This window comes from Rissa tridactyla, chromosome 1, assembly GCF_028500815.1.
Source record: "Rissa tridactyla isolate bRisTri1 chromosome 1, bRisTri1.patW.cur.20221130, whole genome shotgun sequence".
NCBI classification, from domain to species: Eukaryota; Metazoa; Chordata; class Aves; order Charadriiformes; family Laridae; genus Rissa; species Rissa tridactyla.
Window position 1 is genome coordinate 150,137,090 of NC_071466.1, and position 16,087 is coordinate 150,153,176.

General features: G+C 42.8%; 1 long non-coding RNA gene across 1 annotated transcript in view; it reads right to left on the bottom strand.

Annotated features, from left to right (window-relative positions):
- LOC128911332 (uncharacterized) overlaps window positions 1–15,313 on the bottom strand; it is a 70,285-nt gene extending 54,972 nt beyond the window's left edge. Inside the window, exon 1 of the long non-coding RNA XR_008467055.1 lies at window positions 15,278–15,313. This is a non-coding gene — a long non-coding RNA (uncharacterized LOC128911332). The remainder of the gene's footprint in view (window positions 1–15,277) is intronic.
- Window positions 15,314–16,087: the final 774 nt, after the last annotated feature.

A 16,087-nucleotide genomic window follows, 5' to 3' on the forward strand; every position in this document is an offset into this window, starting at 1 on the left:
TCCAGATGCAGTCTTGGGAAGCTGCACCACGCAGACTGATATTTGTATCATCACAGTTCCCCAGACATTTCTCCCCGTGTTACTCACCTTACCGTCTTCCGCTGCACTTTCAACACCCTCTCACTTTCCCACCTGCTCCCATGCTGAAGTTTCCTTGCACAACCACACACAGCAGCAGCCCCCTTTTAATTGCTGTCCTGGGCAGCAAGAAACTTCCCCACTTTTTATCGTTCCCACCATGGCTGAGGAATGGTTTGGACCTCTGCTGGGAGCTGCCAGTGAGCACGCTTCCTCAGCCATTTCCTCACAGGATGATCCCAAGGGTGTACAAGGGTGGACCAGCCAAGGCAGCCATTATCCTGGTGTGCGGCAAGGGCAGAGGCAAGGTCACCTTAAGCAACACTAGCCCCAGATCCCACACGGGCGGCATGCTCAGCTGAGACATAGGTGCTCACACCATGCCAATAGGATACTCTGTGACGCCCAGCAGTGCCACGGAGATGGTAATCTGTCCCACACTTATCCCTGCTCCACTACACAGACCCACTGTCACTCTTCCGTGGATTTATTTCACCCACAAAAGTCATCGTGCTGGTGTATTTACCTTCATTCTTTGCAAAGTCCTCCTTGCTGCGGGGGACCAGCCACCTACACTGGGGCTCAGCACTGCTCAGTGTGGTCCACACAGGGAGGAGGCAGATGGAAAGTGCTGACAGCAGAGCAGGTGGGCAGGGGAGGCCATCAGTGGCCCTGCTCCCAGCTGGCCTGGGAGGGAACCAGTTCCCACAATCTGCAAGAGCAGGTGAGGGCCAGACTGCCCTATGAACAGCCAGCAGGGAAATGAGGATGAAGCACCACTCTGAGGAATTCACTGAATTTCAGACCCCTCAGAGGAAGTGAACTTGAGCACAGAGAACACAGATCTTAATAAACCCTAGTGATTCATTTGAGGAGACTCGAGGGAATTTATAGACAATGTGTGGCAACAAATCTTGTTTTAATGCTAAGAGCATGGCTTAACATTTCTTCTTAGCATTTTGTTCCCTAGAGCATAACCATGTATTAGTATAGGTACTGGTGCAAGTTAATCCAAAGGAGCTTGGAAAAATAACTGAATACATTAAAAGGTTTGACAACTGCTTCCTTTTAGTATCCTTTTTGCAGATTCTTTTTCTTTTCAGTGCTTATAAACTGTGTTACCAATGAAGAGTTTTTGATTTCGGTGAACTCTCTCAAACTCAATAGGAGTGCAGAAGGGAACACTGCATTGAGGAACTGGATATTACCAGATAGCTTTCAATAAGTCAGGTCATCATCATTTCATAAAAGATATTCTTACTCTCAATATTCTTAATTTAAACCTACTTCGTTTGATTACTGAAAATTGGCCTCTGATCAAATAAATTTTAAAACAAATAAATTTCTTCCTTTTTTCCCTATTTAAGCAACAAGATCTAGAGGTATAACCAAGGTCAGCTGCAGGCATAGACAAGGGAGGCAATGCAAATGGCAGTAACCTGTTAGGGACAGCAAGATGGACACGGCTCTGGTGCCCATTTTGTCTCGTGCAAAAGGCAAACTTTCTCTGGCTTCTGTTCATTCAGAGGCCCAAGCAGGTGTTCCAGAACGGGTAGCTTAACCCAACAATACTCACTGCCGGCACCATCCCTGTGTTGGCAAAAGGGCAGCAAGTCCAACTCTCCAGCATTTTGTCCTTTCCTGTGATGGAAGCAGCCACACTTTAAGCAGGGATGCTTGACACCGAGAAGAGGTGACTAACAAAAACACCATGTTACCTGATACCAGAGGAAAGGCAGCACACAAGAGCAAAGATAGAAGAAAGATGAGACCTTGCCTCACATGGACTACATCTCCTCAAGCCCTGCTTATACTTCCTCATAAGCAGCCATGCCTCTGCAGTTAAACCTCTCAGTCTGCATTAAAATTCATCATCCCCATACCACCATCTGAAGACTTGCTTTTTGTTGCAAGTGCTGAGGGTTCATCCCATTCTGACTAACAGCTCACCACAGTGGTTATACAACGATGACGCTGTCTTGCAGCACACAGGCAAAAGAACCTTCTGCTTTACTTTGTCCACAAAGCTAAATATCATAGAATCACAGAATGGTTTAGGTTGGAAGGGACCTTAAAGATCATCTAGTTCCAACCCCCCTGCCATGGGCAGGGACACCTCCCACTAGACCAGGCTGCTCAAAGCCCCATCCAGCCTGGCCTTGAACACTTCCAGGGATGGGACATCCACAACTACTCTGGGAAACCTGTTCCAGTGCCTCACTACCCTCACATTTTCTTCCTACTATCTAATCTAAATCTCTGCTCTTTCAGTTTAAAACCATTACCCCTCATCCTGTCACTATACTCCCTAATAAAAGAGTCCCTCCCCACCTTTCCTGTAGGCCCCCTTTAGGAACTGGAAGGCTGCTATAAGGTCTCCCCAGAGCCTTCTCTTCTCCAAGCTCAACAACCCCAACTCTCTCAGCCTGTCTTCATAGGAGAGGTGCTCCAGCCCTCTGGTCATCTTTGTGGCCTTCCTCTGGACTTGTTCCAACAGGTCCATGTCCTTCTTCTGTTGGAGACTCCAGAGCTAGATGCAGTATTCTAGGTGGGGTGTCACAAGAGCAGAGTAGAGGGGGAGAATCACATTCCCCACCCTGCTGGCCACACTTCTTTTGGTGCAGCCAAGGATGCGGTTGGCTCTCTGAGCTGTGAGCTCACATTGCTGGCTCATGTTGAGTTTCTCATCAACCAACACCCCCAAGTCCTTTTCTTCAGGGCTGCTTTCAATCCATTCTTCGCCCAGCCTGTATTTGTGCTTGGGATTGCCCTGTCCCACACGCAGGACCTTGAACCTGGCCTTGTTGAACTTCATGAGGTTTGCACGGACCCCTCCCGAAGCCTGTCAAGGTCCCTCTGGGTAGCATCCCTTCCTGCCAGCATGTCGACCACACCACACAACTAAATACAGTCAAACACGGCCACATTGTGCCTGTCTTTGAGGTCAGACAAATTCAGGAATTTGGGCATCATGGCTTTGCATCTGACACAGGAACTGCCTGCAAAAAACAACTTGATATCATATAGCACTGGATCCCAATAAAAATAGCATAAGTTCAGGCAGGCTTTTTCCAGTCAATGACCATTTGAAGCCTTTTTTGGAACTTAAATAAGTCTGTGTTATGTGTTCATATTCTCCATGTGTAGCAAGAAGTTACCACAGGTACCTCAGAGCACAAAAATCCAACAGCACAAAGAACAGGAGTTTTGCAAGGCTATACTTTTAACTGCAGCTGAGAAAAAAAAAAACAACAAACCTACCCTACACCAAAATATAATACTGTATGTTGACAATTCTGCACTGAAGAAGTTTCTGTTCTTAGGGTGATGAGTGAAGCACTTTTCTTCCTTTTTTTTTTTTATTAAGCAAGCCTCTTTTTACTTCCAATGAAAACCAATTGTTACTGTAGTTGTATAATAAAACTAGAGAATACAGTTACGCTGGCCTTTCTCCATTTACAAATTGTTTTTTATGTTCAGACCTACTCCTAGCCAAGGACTGTAACAGACTTTAAAATGACAAATAAGGTACCTTAATCAGGGAATATAGCTATGCTGGCATTTATGCCTACTTTGCAAGAAAAGGGAAAGTAAAGGTAGAGACATACAGCAACTCCCCTGCTGTCACCCAGCCATCGGCTTTTCCACATGGAAGGCAGCACAGTCCATTCCTTGTCCTTTGTTTCAAAGTTTGCCCAGAATCCAACCCTCTGCCTTGGTTTCCATACCAGAGGTTCAAGCACAAGAGACGCCGATGTAGTTGCACCCTGAGGTTAACACAGCTCAGGTCAGTGAGAAAGGAGAGGGACAAAGAGGAGAGCTCTGTGGGCTGTTTTAGGCGATTAATGTGTTGTAAACAATGATGATAGAAATCACAGAATAGAATTATAGAACGTGTTGGGTTGGAAGGGACCTTTAAAGGTCATCTAGTCCAACCCCCCTGCAGTAAGCAGGGACATCTTCAACTAGATCAGGTTGCTCAGAGCCTCATCAAGCCTGGCCTTGAATGTCTCCAGGGATGGGGCGTCCACCACCTCCCCGGGCAACCTGTGCCAGTGCCTCACCACCCTCATTGTGAAGAACTTCTTCCTAAAATCCTAAGTCTGTGTTGACACACACTGGTGTTAACAGCAGGCAAACATGGAAATATCTTTCATGACTCATTTTCTGTCTGTGTTACTGGCAAAACTCTATTGTGTTTTCAAAGACGCAAAGCGTCTTCACAGATTTGAGGGAGTGTATAAAGGGAAAAATCCATAGATAAAAGATTGATTGTTTTTAAAGCCTTAAAAATATCAGAATGCCAAGATTTATATTCTTTGTTAAACTGGGAAATCTAGTGAGAAGACAAGGAATTGAGGACAGGGACCATGTACTACTTAACTGGAGAAAAACGTAAAAAAAATCAATTTAATATTTCCTCCCTCTTACACCAATATGAGGCAATCCTGTGCTTGAAAAATCTCTTTCATTCTAAACGCCTCAGCTTCTAGTCCAAATCTAAATCAAGACCAGGCAAGGATTTCAAGAAGTCCAAACTATATCATTTTTCTTTCTTTTGAAAAGGATCAGAAACCCTAATTATTTTTCTATTACGATGCAGATAAAACTGGTGCAGGGAGCAAAGAAGGGAATGAGGGAAGAGGAAGAGACACAGTGAACATAAGCACATTCCCACTACCACTTGGAAAGTTGCCTCTGCCCTTAGAAGTTAGGCACATGAATGCCAGAAGACCGTTGGGATTAGGCTGGACCACAAGACTTCCAAAAACAGCCCTTCAGCAAAGTGTGCATCTGCCTACAGATTGCAAAGCAGTGATAGGTAAAGATGTCAAAGTAGATCATAGCATTCATCTGGGTTAAGGTAAAGTGAGAAGTCAAGATAACTATAGCCTGCAATTACTCTGCACCATGCTATTGAGACTTAACCCAATATTTTTACTTAAATTTGACTCCCTGTGTCACATTTTCTTAGTACTCAATAACTGTACTTCATTCATATCAACAAGCATCTGCCTCTCAACATTTGCTCTATTTTGGTGACCGAGTGCCATTTATTTTGAACAGTTTCTCAAATCCGAGCATTTAACGGAGAAGTCCATTTCTGCAAATTTCCTGTGGAAGGTTTTCCAAGTCAAAAGCTCCCGTGTCACACAACCATCATACAAGCTCCTCTACTTGATCTTTCAATGCCATTCTGTTTTGTAAAAGTGTATTACAGGTTTTGTTTGGTTCTAATGCAAAATAGGCGTGTTGAAACCATTCAAATTCCTGCAAAACATCCAGTCCCTAAGTGGTCAGTCCTGAGGCCACAACAGCACCAGCAAGCTGCGTCACTGAAATGACTTCTACTGAAGTGTTAATACAGAGTCCAGCAACACTGTTTCTGGCTGACACCCAGAAATTCAAATCATTATCTCCATCATCGAAGCCTAGATTTCATCTGAAGGTAACAACCTGCTTCAATTTTATATTCTGCTGCAAAGATAGATTGTGGGCAGATACTGCTGAAAAACAAGACTGAGAAGCAGGAGGTCAAATAGCAGAATAAACAACAGTATCCCACACCCTACAAACTAAACGGCAGCACAAGAATACTTAAAGCAGCATTTTGTGCTTATTATCATACCATCTGCAAAAAGCAAATGCCAGCCTGGTCTAAATCAGGCTGTCACAGAGGTTTAACATGGGGATCTAACGGAACCAAAACACAAATGATTAAGGTGATGATTTGGACAAGACAAAGAACAAATATCAATCTTTATTCAGAATTTCTCTATTTACAGCACATATGGTGCCTGATATATTGTGAGCATAACAGAGCAAAGTGACCCAAGGGACAGCTTGCCTAGCAGTGTAATTTCCCCCCCCCCCCCACATGCACACCCAAATCCCAAGAGCATAACAACAACTATTTTCTCTATAAGTTTAGAGCTTTCTTTGCAGCTGCAGAGACAAGGAGGATAACTTTTTCACACCCTTTTCACAAGAGAGAAAAATTTTCATTGTATTTAAAAAAAAAAAGAGACAAGCATCCCCCTACACATTGTCAATTACATGTGTACTAAATAAGGAAACTGTTCAAGTGGTTCTTGTTAAGAAAGCCAAATATAACAACCCCTTTAATTACAAATTTTAACTGCTGAAAGCCTCTGTAGCTGGAAGAACTAAAAATGCATTGTAAACCACTGAGACAACAATAAGAGTCACAATATTTTGTAGAAAATGCCACTTAGAAACAGTTTTCTCCCTGTCTTATATCAGTAATCTACCAGGAATGTAAAAAACACAAGAAAATGGGAATTTACAAAAAGAAAAGCCGTGGAAGTACTGATGAAACAGCATGCCAATCAAGATGACTGGCTGGATTAGCAGACAGAAATCCTAAAGACTGTAAAGATAAATATAAAAATTGCTAACTCGTCACAGAACATTTCACTTGTCTATCTGATAAATTCATTTGCAGCAGTCCCTCTGTCATCTGGAGTCTGCTGAAGTCCACTGTATGGCCTATATGCAGAGTAATACTTGCTATTTTGACATTTATCCTGCTGTCTCACAAAGACGAGACACTGAAGGAGTGTCACTGAGTGATTTCCCAGATAAGTGGCTTTGCACGACTGACAGGTAACCGTAATCTGTCATAAATCAGGCACTTCTGAATAATGACTTTGAATGGCAGCTATAGCAAGGCAGGGATAGAGTACAGCATGATACCTTAGTCTAATCCTACTGAACCTTAAAACTATCGCTACACAATTTACCTATGTTTATTGACACACGCACTCATTTCCTCATTCCCATTAATGGCTCTGAACATGCAGATATTTGTCATCCACAGGGCTCCTTGGGTGTGTGCCTAATCACAGGCAGAAGTCTTTGCTTGTGTGTAACAGGAACAAAATTATCTATGAAGTTTCATAGGAAAAATCAGAGGCTGCTTGAAGAGACTATGGAGTTGTACTTGGAGCAGAGAGAGACTATTTCACAACTAAGGGGTTTGGTTTGGGCTCAAACTTGTAACTGAAACACTGCAGGGAGAGTTCCTTATGCTAGCTAAGGAAAAAAGCTGAGACGGGAAGCAGGACGATATTTCTAGATTAAAGCAACAACTTCTATTGAACAAACCATATGATTGGAAAAGTTAGACAAGTTTTCAGGCATGCATGCCTGAAATACAAGCTACAGCTTTCAAAGCTAAATACAAGCTGAGGAACGCATTGCTCAAAGGATAACTGTAAGATCATTTTTTGAGAGCAAAGGCAGTTAGCATCCCCATGGAATAAAGTGAGGTGGTGAAGGTGAGGAAGAATTTCAGTACATTCACCCGTGGGAGAACAAAGGTTGATCATAAAGACAAGTAATTTATCTCCTGTGGACCACATAGATTTTAACATGCCATAAACCACTCAATAGAGTCTCTATTTCTGAAATCTAGTAGTATCATGAATTTCAGCTTTTAGGCCCATCTTTGGGTATATTTGTAGTAAGGGACCTACAGGTCTGATGAGTAGGACCAGAGAGAGCAATTGCTTTGTACAGAACACTTACTCATTGTCAGTAGGGCTTTTTTTGCCCTTAATAGATTGCCAGCGAGTGTTTGCTCTGCTGCAGAATGGTTGCTTAGCTTCGCACCTACTGCAAGAGCGGTTTGGATACATTCCTGGAAGGAATCTGGGGATGCTGATAGTTTTTCCGTAGGGGGTATTTGCTATTGTAGAATAGCAGAGACAAACAGGCACGTTTTATATGTTTTTTCCCCCTCAGGCATGTTTTAGGCATGATGAGGTACAGAGAGCTTTGCTTGTGCCCAGGTTCACACAAATGGGGATTTGTGTGAAGTCCAGCACAGACGGTTCTGGGAAGGTTTCTTTCAATAGATGGACTTCTCTAGTACCGATGCTTAACAAATTTCTATGCAAGTACAGAGAGGGATGGTATATGACAATCAGAGGCATAAGAACAGAAGAGCTTTTTTTGTACTGAAGCAGTTCCTTATTACATTCAAGTAGCTCTCTCAAAAGCATCCATCTTCCTCTAGGGGAGAATTCCTTATGGGTTAAAATCCCTTTCAGATTACATCTTGATGGCTTTCCTTAGAGCACAGGTATCTGAACCTCAACTATAACTTGGTACCTACCATTATGGTTGTTTGATTTAATAGAGCTGTTGCGTTAGTTGTCAATCTTCTTTTTAGGTCCTTATCTATACTTTTATGTGGTTGACTGTATCAAGGAAAGGGACACGGACATAGAATCAGCTTTCTATCCCAGATTCATCAGTAAGGAAGCTCCAGCATCTATTCCTATTATAACACTATCTTCATATGATATTAGATATGTCAGGGGTTTAGATATGTGTGGGCTTGGTCATATAGTTGTTAAGCAACATTCCTCCAAGCCAGCCCATGACAAAATTGATAATGTGGTCCCAGTGAAGACACAAATAATTACTATGGTGTAGGAAGGAAGATTTAATCTTCTCTTTTTCTTTTTCCTTTTTTTTTTTTTAAAGTTGACGCAAAGTAAAAATTAAGTGGTCAGGATCAACAATAGCTTTAACCCAGTAATCTGAATGCTATCTCTCTTGTAAGCATGCAGACAATTTGCGTCCGTATGGTCCAAGGTGTTAGCGTGGGGATTTATGGAACTAGGCATATACAAGAGGAAAGCTGTCAGGGCAAAGTGTACAAAAGTAAAACCATCAAGACAAGCATACATTGTGTCCAACCTAAACACTTTTCTTATTCTTGACAAAATCCACAGTCATTCTTCAGCACAGAAATAAGATGGGAGAGACGTTCCTGTCTTCTTTAGACTGAGGAAGAGGCTCCAGGGCATTGTAGTTTGTTAGTCCTGCATTTGCCTCTCCAATTCCCCCATCAGAAGAGGTCTAAAAACCAGATGCCAATGAGAGACACTTCCATAGGAAGGAAGAGAGAAGGAATGTAATAGAACCTGCTAAATGGTAAAGCATCGCTTAGTTCAGTAACATGCAAGTCTTGCATTCACTCCTGCAAAGTTCCAGGGGAAAATAATCTGAGTATTTTCAAAAAGATATAGTTTAGGGGCCTAACGTCACTGGTTTCTCATCTCAGACTCACTGGCATAGGCATCATGCTGAGCTGCAAGCCTTGGTGTCTGAGTGGAAATAGTTACCAGAAGACATATTTGAATCCTTTGTTTGAGTATAGGAACATTTTCAATAGCAGCATTCAATCTCAAAACATATTATTAACATCCGAGCTAGGAGTATTTTTTGTTTCATGATTCAAGTGCATGAAGTGTTACACTCAACTGCCTCTTATGGAAGCCATGCCAGAGCTAGACTTGACTGTGCAACTGCTCCAGCAATCAATTCTCTATGTTTTAAATTCAAATTGCAAATCCAGAGGAAAATTTGACTATCATTACCACTCACATTATACAAGCCCCTTTAAGAGCTGCCTGCGACTGCAGCTTCATTTACAGCAGCAATATCTCTGTCTAAGTGTACTATTTGGCATGAGAACCAGTGTGAATTGGGGTTTAATAGAGTTACCCAAGAGGACAAAGCAAAGTTTGAGCTTGATCTGTTAGGAACTAACTTCATCCTTCTTTTCCTTGCTCTGTGCAGCTGCATAATTTGCACACAACTACTAGAAGAACTGAGTTGGCTGATAATTCAAGCTGCAAGCACTATATGTCACTTACACCAACCGCTTAGCACATTCCCAGGAACAGATCACCTTCTCTTGACTTTGCATTTGGGTAGTACCAGAGAGGTCTTAAAAGGAATAGGCAATGGAGACGCCAAGGAGATCTCCTCCACACATTCCTGATCAAGAAAGTCTTGAATTCTGGATATTAGATTAAGCCACCACAAACAACTGAGACAGTATCTGCTGAGAAATGGGAAGCGATTCTGCTTCTAATTCTAGATTAGTTTATTTCAAAGTCGGCCTCCTACAACTGCATGCCATCTCTCAGTTAGCAATAGTTACACAGAAAGATGATCCCAGCTGACAAGACTCTTCAAGCAGAGCTCGAACAGGGCTTAGTGAAGATGTGGATCCTATTAGTAAAGGATCTGTGTTTGCAAATTTAGGAACTATGCTCCAGAGGAAAGGAAGCACTCCGACGTAGATATTAAGAGTCCAAGCTAGAACTTGACACTCAAACTACACAGCAGCAGTGTCCACAATTATACTGTTGACGCTTCTCAGTTATTAATTTCAATTCTTCATAACTCTTCCCCCCACACTCCTAAGCACTACAGAAACATTAAGCTTTCATTGCTGCAATGAGAGATGTATGTCCCTCTTGCCTTTTGGGAGACTTCCGTAATATTCCTGCCATCTTTCACTCAACTCGCCTTGGGCATCTTCCAATTCCACATTGCCTACTTTGAAGCTGTGAGGCAAGATGTCAATATGCAAGACTAAATTAGTCTCTACCACTTGATTCTATTATTAAGCTGTGAAGGGACCTTGATCAAAAGAGTAGAGCCTATCAACTTACTATATTGAGCAGAATTTTGGCACTATGGAAGAAACTAGGAATTCAGAACCAAGGTAGAAATACTGTGAAAGGGAGCTTGATGCTCCAGGTGGCACATCTGATGAATAAGATGCACCCTTGCATGTACTGTTTAGCCTCTCTCACCTGGACTAGATAATGCTTATAAGCACACTGACAAATGAAAGTGAACCAAGGTGCACAAACTAACCCTTCTGCTTTTGCCTTTGTGCACGAGATCCTTCACCTGAGATTGCAGAAGCTTAGCTGAGGGAACAGAAAAAATGTTGTCATTCTTAGCTCAGAGAGAGAGGTCAAACACGAAGAAAAAAGTGATTTGTACAGCATTATCTGTCTATCATTATCCAAATATTTCACTGAAGACAGATTTATAGCATATATCCAGGATCATTTCACCTCAGTCTTATGACAGTAATTGCCTTTCATATTCAAGCCAGTTTCCCCTCTCACATACTCATTTGTACCAATGCGACTACTTGAAATCACACACAACCACCTGTCTTTACTACCCCTCTGCCTATCATTACTGCAACAAGTGAGAGGATAATGTTATATTGGTGAATCCATGTTGAGTACTTCTGATAGCTTTCTTTTCCTCCACATGGGCGTCATCTCAAGGCACATGGAGGAAAAGAAAGCTATCAGAAGTACTCAACATGGATTCACCAGGGGGAAATCATGTCTGACTAATCTGATAGCCTTCTATGAGACTGGATGGATAGATGAGGGGAGGGCAGTAGATGTGGTCTACCTTGCCTTAAGCAAGGCGTTTGACACGGTCTCCCACAGCATCCTCATAGGGAAGCTTAGGAAGAGTGGGCTTGATGAATGGACAGTAAGGTGGATAGATAACTGCTTGAAAGACAGAGCTCAGAGGGTAGTGATTAGGGGCACAGAGTCTAGTTGGAGGTCAGTGATGAGTGGTGTTCCCCAGGGGTCAGTACTGGGTCCAGTCCTCTTCAATATATTCATCAATGACCTGGATGAGGGGATAGAGTGCACCCTCAGCAAGTTTGGCGATGACACAAAGCTGGGGGGAGTGGCTGACACACCAGAAGGCTGTGCCGCCAGACAGAGAGACCTGGACAGGCTGGAGAGTTGGGCAAAGAGGAACCTTATGAAATTCAATAAGGGCAAGTGTAGGGTGATGCACCTGGGGAGGAATAACCCCATGCACCAGTACAGGTTGGGGGCTGACCTGCTGGAGAGCAGCTCAGTGGAAAGAGACCTGGGAGTCCTGGTGGACAACAGGATGACCATGAGCCAGCAATGTGCCCTTGTGGCCAAAAAGGCCAATGGCATCCTAGGGTGCATCAAGAAGAGTGTGGCCAGCAGGTCGAGGGAGGCCATCCTCCCCCTCTACTCTGCCCTGGTGAGGCTGCATCTGGAGTACTGTGTCCAGTTCTGGGCTCCCAGGTTCAAGAGGGACAGGGAACTGCTGGAGAGGGTGCAGCATAGGGCTACCAAGATGACTAGGGAACTCGAACACCTCTCTTATGAAGAAAGGCTGAGGGATGTGGGTCTCTTCAGTCTGGAAAAAAGACGTCTGAGGGCGGATCTTATCAACACTTACAAATACTTCAAGGGTGAGTGTCAGGAGGATGGGGCCAGGCTCTTTTTAGTGCTGCCCAGCAACAGGACAAGAGGTAATGGGCACAAATGTGAGCATAGGAATTTCCACCTAAACACGAGGAGGAACCTCTTTCCTTTGAGGGTGGCAGGGCACTGGAACAGGCTGCCCAGAGATGTGGTGGAGTCCCTGTCTCTGGAGACATTCAAAACCCGCCTGGATGCATTCCTGTGCAACCTGCTTTTGGTGACCCTGCTGTGGCAGGGGGGTTGGACTAGATGATCTCCAGAGGTCCCTTCCAACCCTATGATTCTATGATTTCCCTTCATCAAGACATTCTTATGTCAAACCACAAATGTTACAGAACCAGCCTGCCTTATGGATGTGTATAGGTTGATGAAAGCCAAAGGAAGAAAGAATTTGACCTTAAGGAGTATCAATATTACCTATGATGGTAGACACATAAGGCAAAAGCTACCATATTACATACTTGCCTAAATATTCATCTTTTTTTAACTAGAGAACAGCAATCTACCAGCTATTTTTATTTACCTAACACTGCTCCCTTTCCACTTACAGTTACTTGTCTTATTCCTGACTCTACAATCACACTTATGCTGTGAGTGACCAGTTTGGTGATCTTCCCACTAACCTGCACAGCCTTTTCTCTTGTATCTAACATCTTCCCCAGTATTTATCATTTTATGGCATAGAAAAGGCAAGCAGCAGTGAGGTCCCAGCACAGTGACTCAGAACACCAGTTACATTCCCCAAGTAAGGGCCCTCATGGCACTTAGCCTATAGATTTTAAATAGCATCTCACCTCACAGCGCAGAGGGAATGTTTTTTTCTCCCACAGAGGGATAGCAGCTCTGTCTTCAGACATCAGACCACAAACACTAAGAGACAGGCCAGTCAGTATACGAGCTAAATCACAGTCACTACCAGAAAGCACAGTTTAAGAGACAGCTTTTCCATTTACAGTGTTCGATTTGCATCATCACTGTCAACAACAGATGAAGGAAATTACCTTATCAGGCCTTTGCTGAAGAACTGGCAGATTCTCCTGTTTGCTTAATGAAAGCTAAACCGTATTTGATCTCCATAGTAACAATACCAAGCAAATACACTCAGAAAGGGACGGACAATCTACTACAGGAATCAGGTTCTGTTTAAATCTACATTGTAGACACATCTGAGTGCTAAACACGTCACAGCTGGGCAATAGCAGCTATATATCTGTATCCTTGCATTCCACATTGCCATTCTCTCAACTTTCCATCTTTCTTCTTGGAGCTTAACATCAGTTCAAGAGAGCTTCTACAAAACATTAGGACATATCTCTGCATCTCAGTTGGACATTGTCACCTGGCATCCAAGTAGGCAACCTAATTTAAGCCTTAATCAGGCTTTAGCTGTTCTCCTCCAGCTACACTGCTTACTATGAAAAGTATCATCCATGTCTAACAAAATAGTCTTCTTACCCAAGACAGGCTGCTGCTTCCCCACCCCTCTTGACACTCTGCAGCTCTGAGAAGGTTCCCATCAAATCTCTTATTTAGTGGTACCAAGAAGTTGTCCAGAAATCTTCTTAATATCTTATCTACAAGTACCAGCACGCTCTTTTTTGTGTCAGCAGCAGGTAAAGCCTTCTGCCATCAGACAACAGAGACACACCATGTCTGAACTTACAATCCTCACCAAAGAGACTCCTAGTGCCATGCTCAACTGCTTCTAGGGGTATCACCTTTCAAGTCATATTGCTCCTTATCTGAAAGAACTGACATCCTAAGCCCTACCAGCTGGCTAGGGTAAGTCAAACAACACTCAGTAAACTCTAGAGATCCTTTAAGAGCTCTCTGAAAGTCATTGATAACAGGCCACGAAACCATTACACAAAGAAGTATGCTACTTGCAGCAATTATTGTTATGGATATTTCCTCATTCTGAAGGGCAATAAGGTACCAGAATAAACACTGAAGCTAGCAAACTGAAGTTGCATGCTCCTTTAGAAGAGTGTCTGCACAGTATGCTCACCCTGCAGATCCAACCTGTTTGGAACTGGTAGCAAAGAGCCTCTCTCCGCTACATCACGGGAGGACTTTACAAACAGACTCTCCACAGATGTGTAGGTAGTACCAGCCATATCGTAAACTCTGTTTACTCAAGGTAACACGTTCTGTACTCTAGCCCTTCTAACAAAAGCAACAGGCAGCAAAATAATAGTGCAGACTTGGGTGCAAAGCACTGTTTTTATGGATAGTTATTTCTTAGAATATTTTACATACTCCATGGCTTGTAAGGCTGGTGAGGCTACAAAATCAACAGCTCCTTGCAGAATTATTGTAAGATAGGTTTGAGATGTTAATTTAACTGCTCAGAAAACCCAAAATATAGCAGTGTTTTCCTGTGTAAAGCAGGACTTAAAGTCATCAGGATGAGTACTGGCCAGTCTGTACACATATAAGAGATATGCAAGCAGCAGCACTTACCTCATGCATCTGCCCACCATTTTCAGATGAAGCCATGTGCCTTTCTTTCCCAAAGAGTTAATCTTACATCACAGGCAAAACAGAGGCAAAAAAAGAGAAGCTGAAATTACAGACTGGAGCCATGCCTGTAAGGGCCCGGGACCACCCAGTGAAGGCACAAGCCATGCAATCTCTTTTCATCATACACGCATTCAGAGGAGTTATTTTTAATGAAGCAAAATCACCATGATAATTTTTACCCTGCAGTATTGCCCTCCAAGTGTTGGCTCTTTCACCCCCTTTTTATGCCTTTTATTTCCACTATTACTATTAAAACATCTTTTCATGAGTTCAAGATAAATAAAGAAGCGAAGTCACATACAGAAAATAACATATTTCAGAAAACACCCACACTCACCTACACTCAGCTAAATGCCAAGCTCTTTCCCCAACCAAATGGAAATAAATTTAGAAAAGAGCAGCTTCCAATGCTATCAAGCATTGTCCTAGCTGCAGCTTTGCAGCATCACAACTACATCAGATATTCACACATCTAAACACTACACAGACCCCTGAACCAAAACTTCATGAAAACACAACTTAAAAATACAAAATACTCCTACAGCTTAAATGAAACTAACCTCAAACTCTCCATGCATCGGTCTGATGTTTTCTTTCTAACTACTGGCTCAGAGTTTACATAGCCTTGTTAATCATTGACGTTAAATTAAGAGTTCAGCAAGGCAACAAAAGTAAAACATCTCCCATCCTAGGCATTAGGGGGAAAGTAATCGGGGTCTTTTTATAGACTCCATGGCTTAGAGATAAGCACTTCACCATGTCTGATTCTAATTAATACCTCTGATTCTTTGATTAGCAGCAGCATGTCATTCAGGTGACTTCACTTGAAAAAATCAGCATTTTGGTAGGTAACACTTGTGTAAGAGCTTCTAAAGCCAAGTGGTTATCCTTGATCCTTCATTAAGGTAAAAGTTGTTAGAGCTAAAAAAGGGATGGGGAAAACAGGAAAAAAAACCCCAACAACAACACCACAAAAGCTCCAGAACAAATTTTAGGTCTAACTTGAGTATTTTTCCAGGAAAAACAAGGTCATCAGTGATAACTCTGTCCTGTTTACTTGCAAATGGGCCATATCACAACTTTATGCACCCTGGGGAAATCCTGCTGCCCCATTTTTCCCTGCTCCGCTAACAAAATGGGTATAATAGTACTGCCTTGACTCATGAGGTTAGAGTAAAGATAAATCTATTTCTAAATGTAGCCAGGCTCCGAAGCTTTGATGGTAGACTTTAAGACGAGATGCTAACAGCAGGCCCTCTGTCCAGCCGACTGCACAGATAATCTTCTTGGACTTGGTTCCCTCATAATGATGCAGAACCACCAGTGAGCAGAGGCAGATTATGACAGGCTCACAATAAACATGTCTGAAT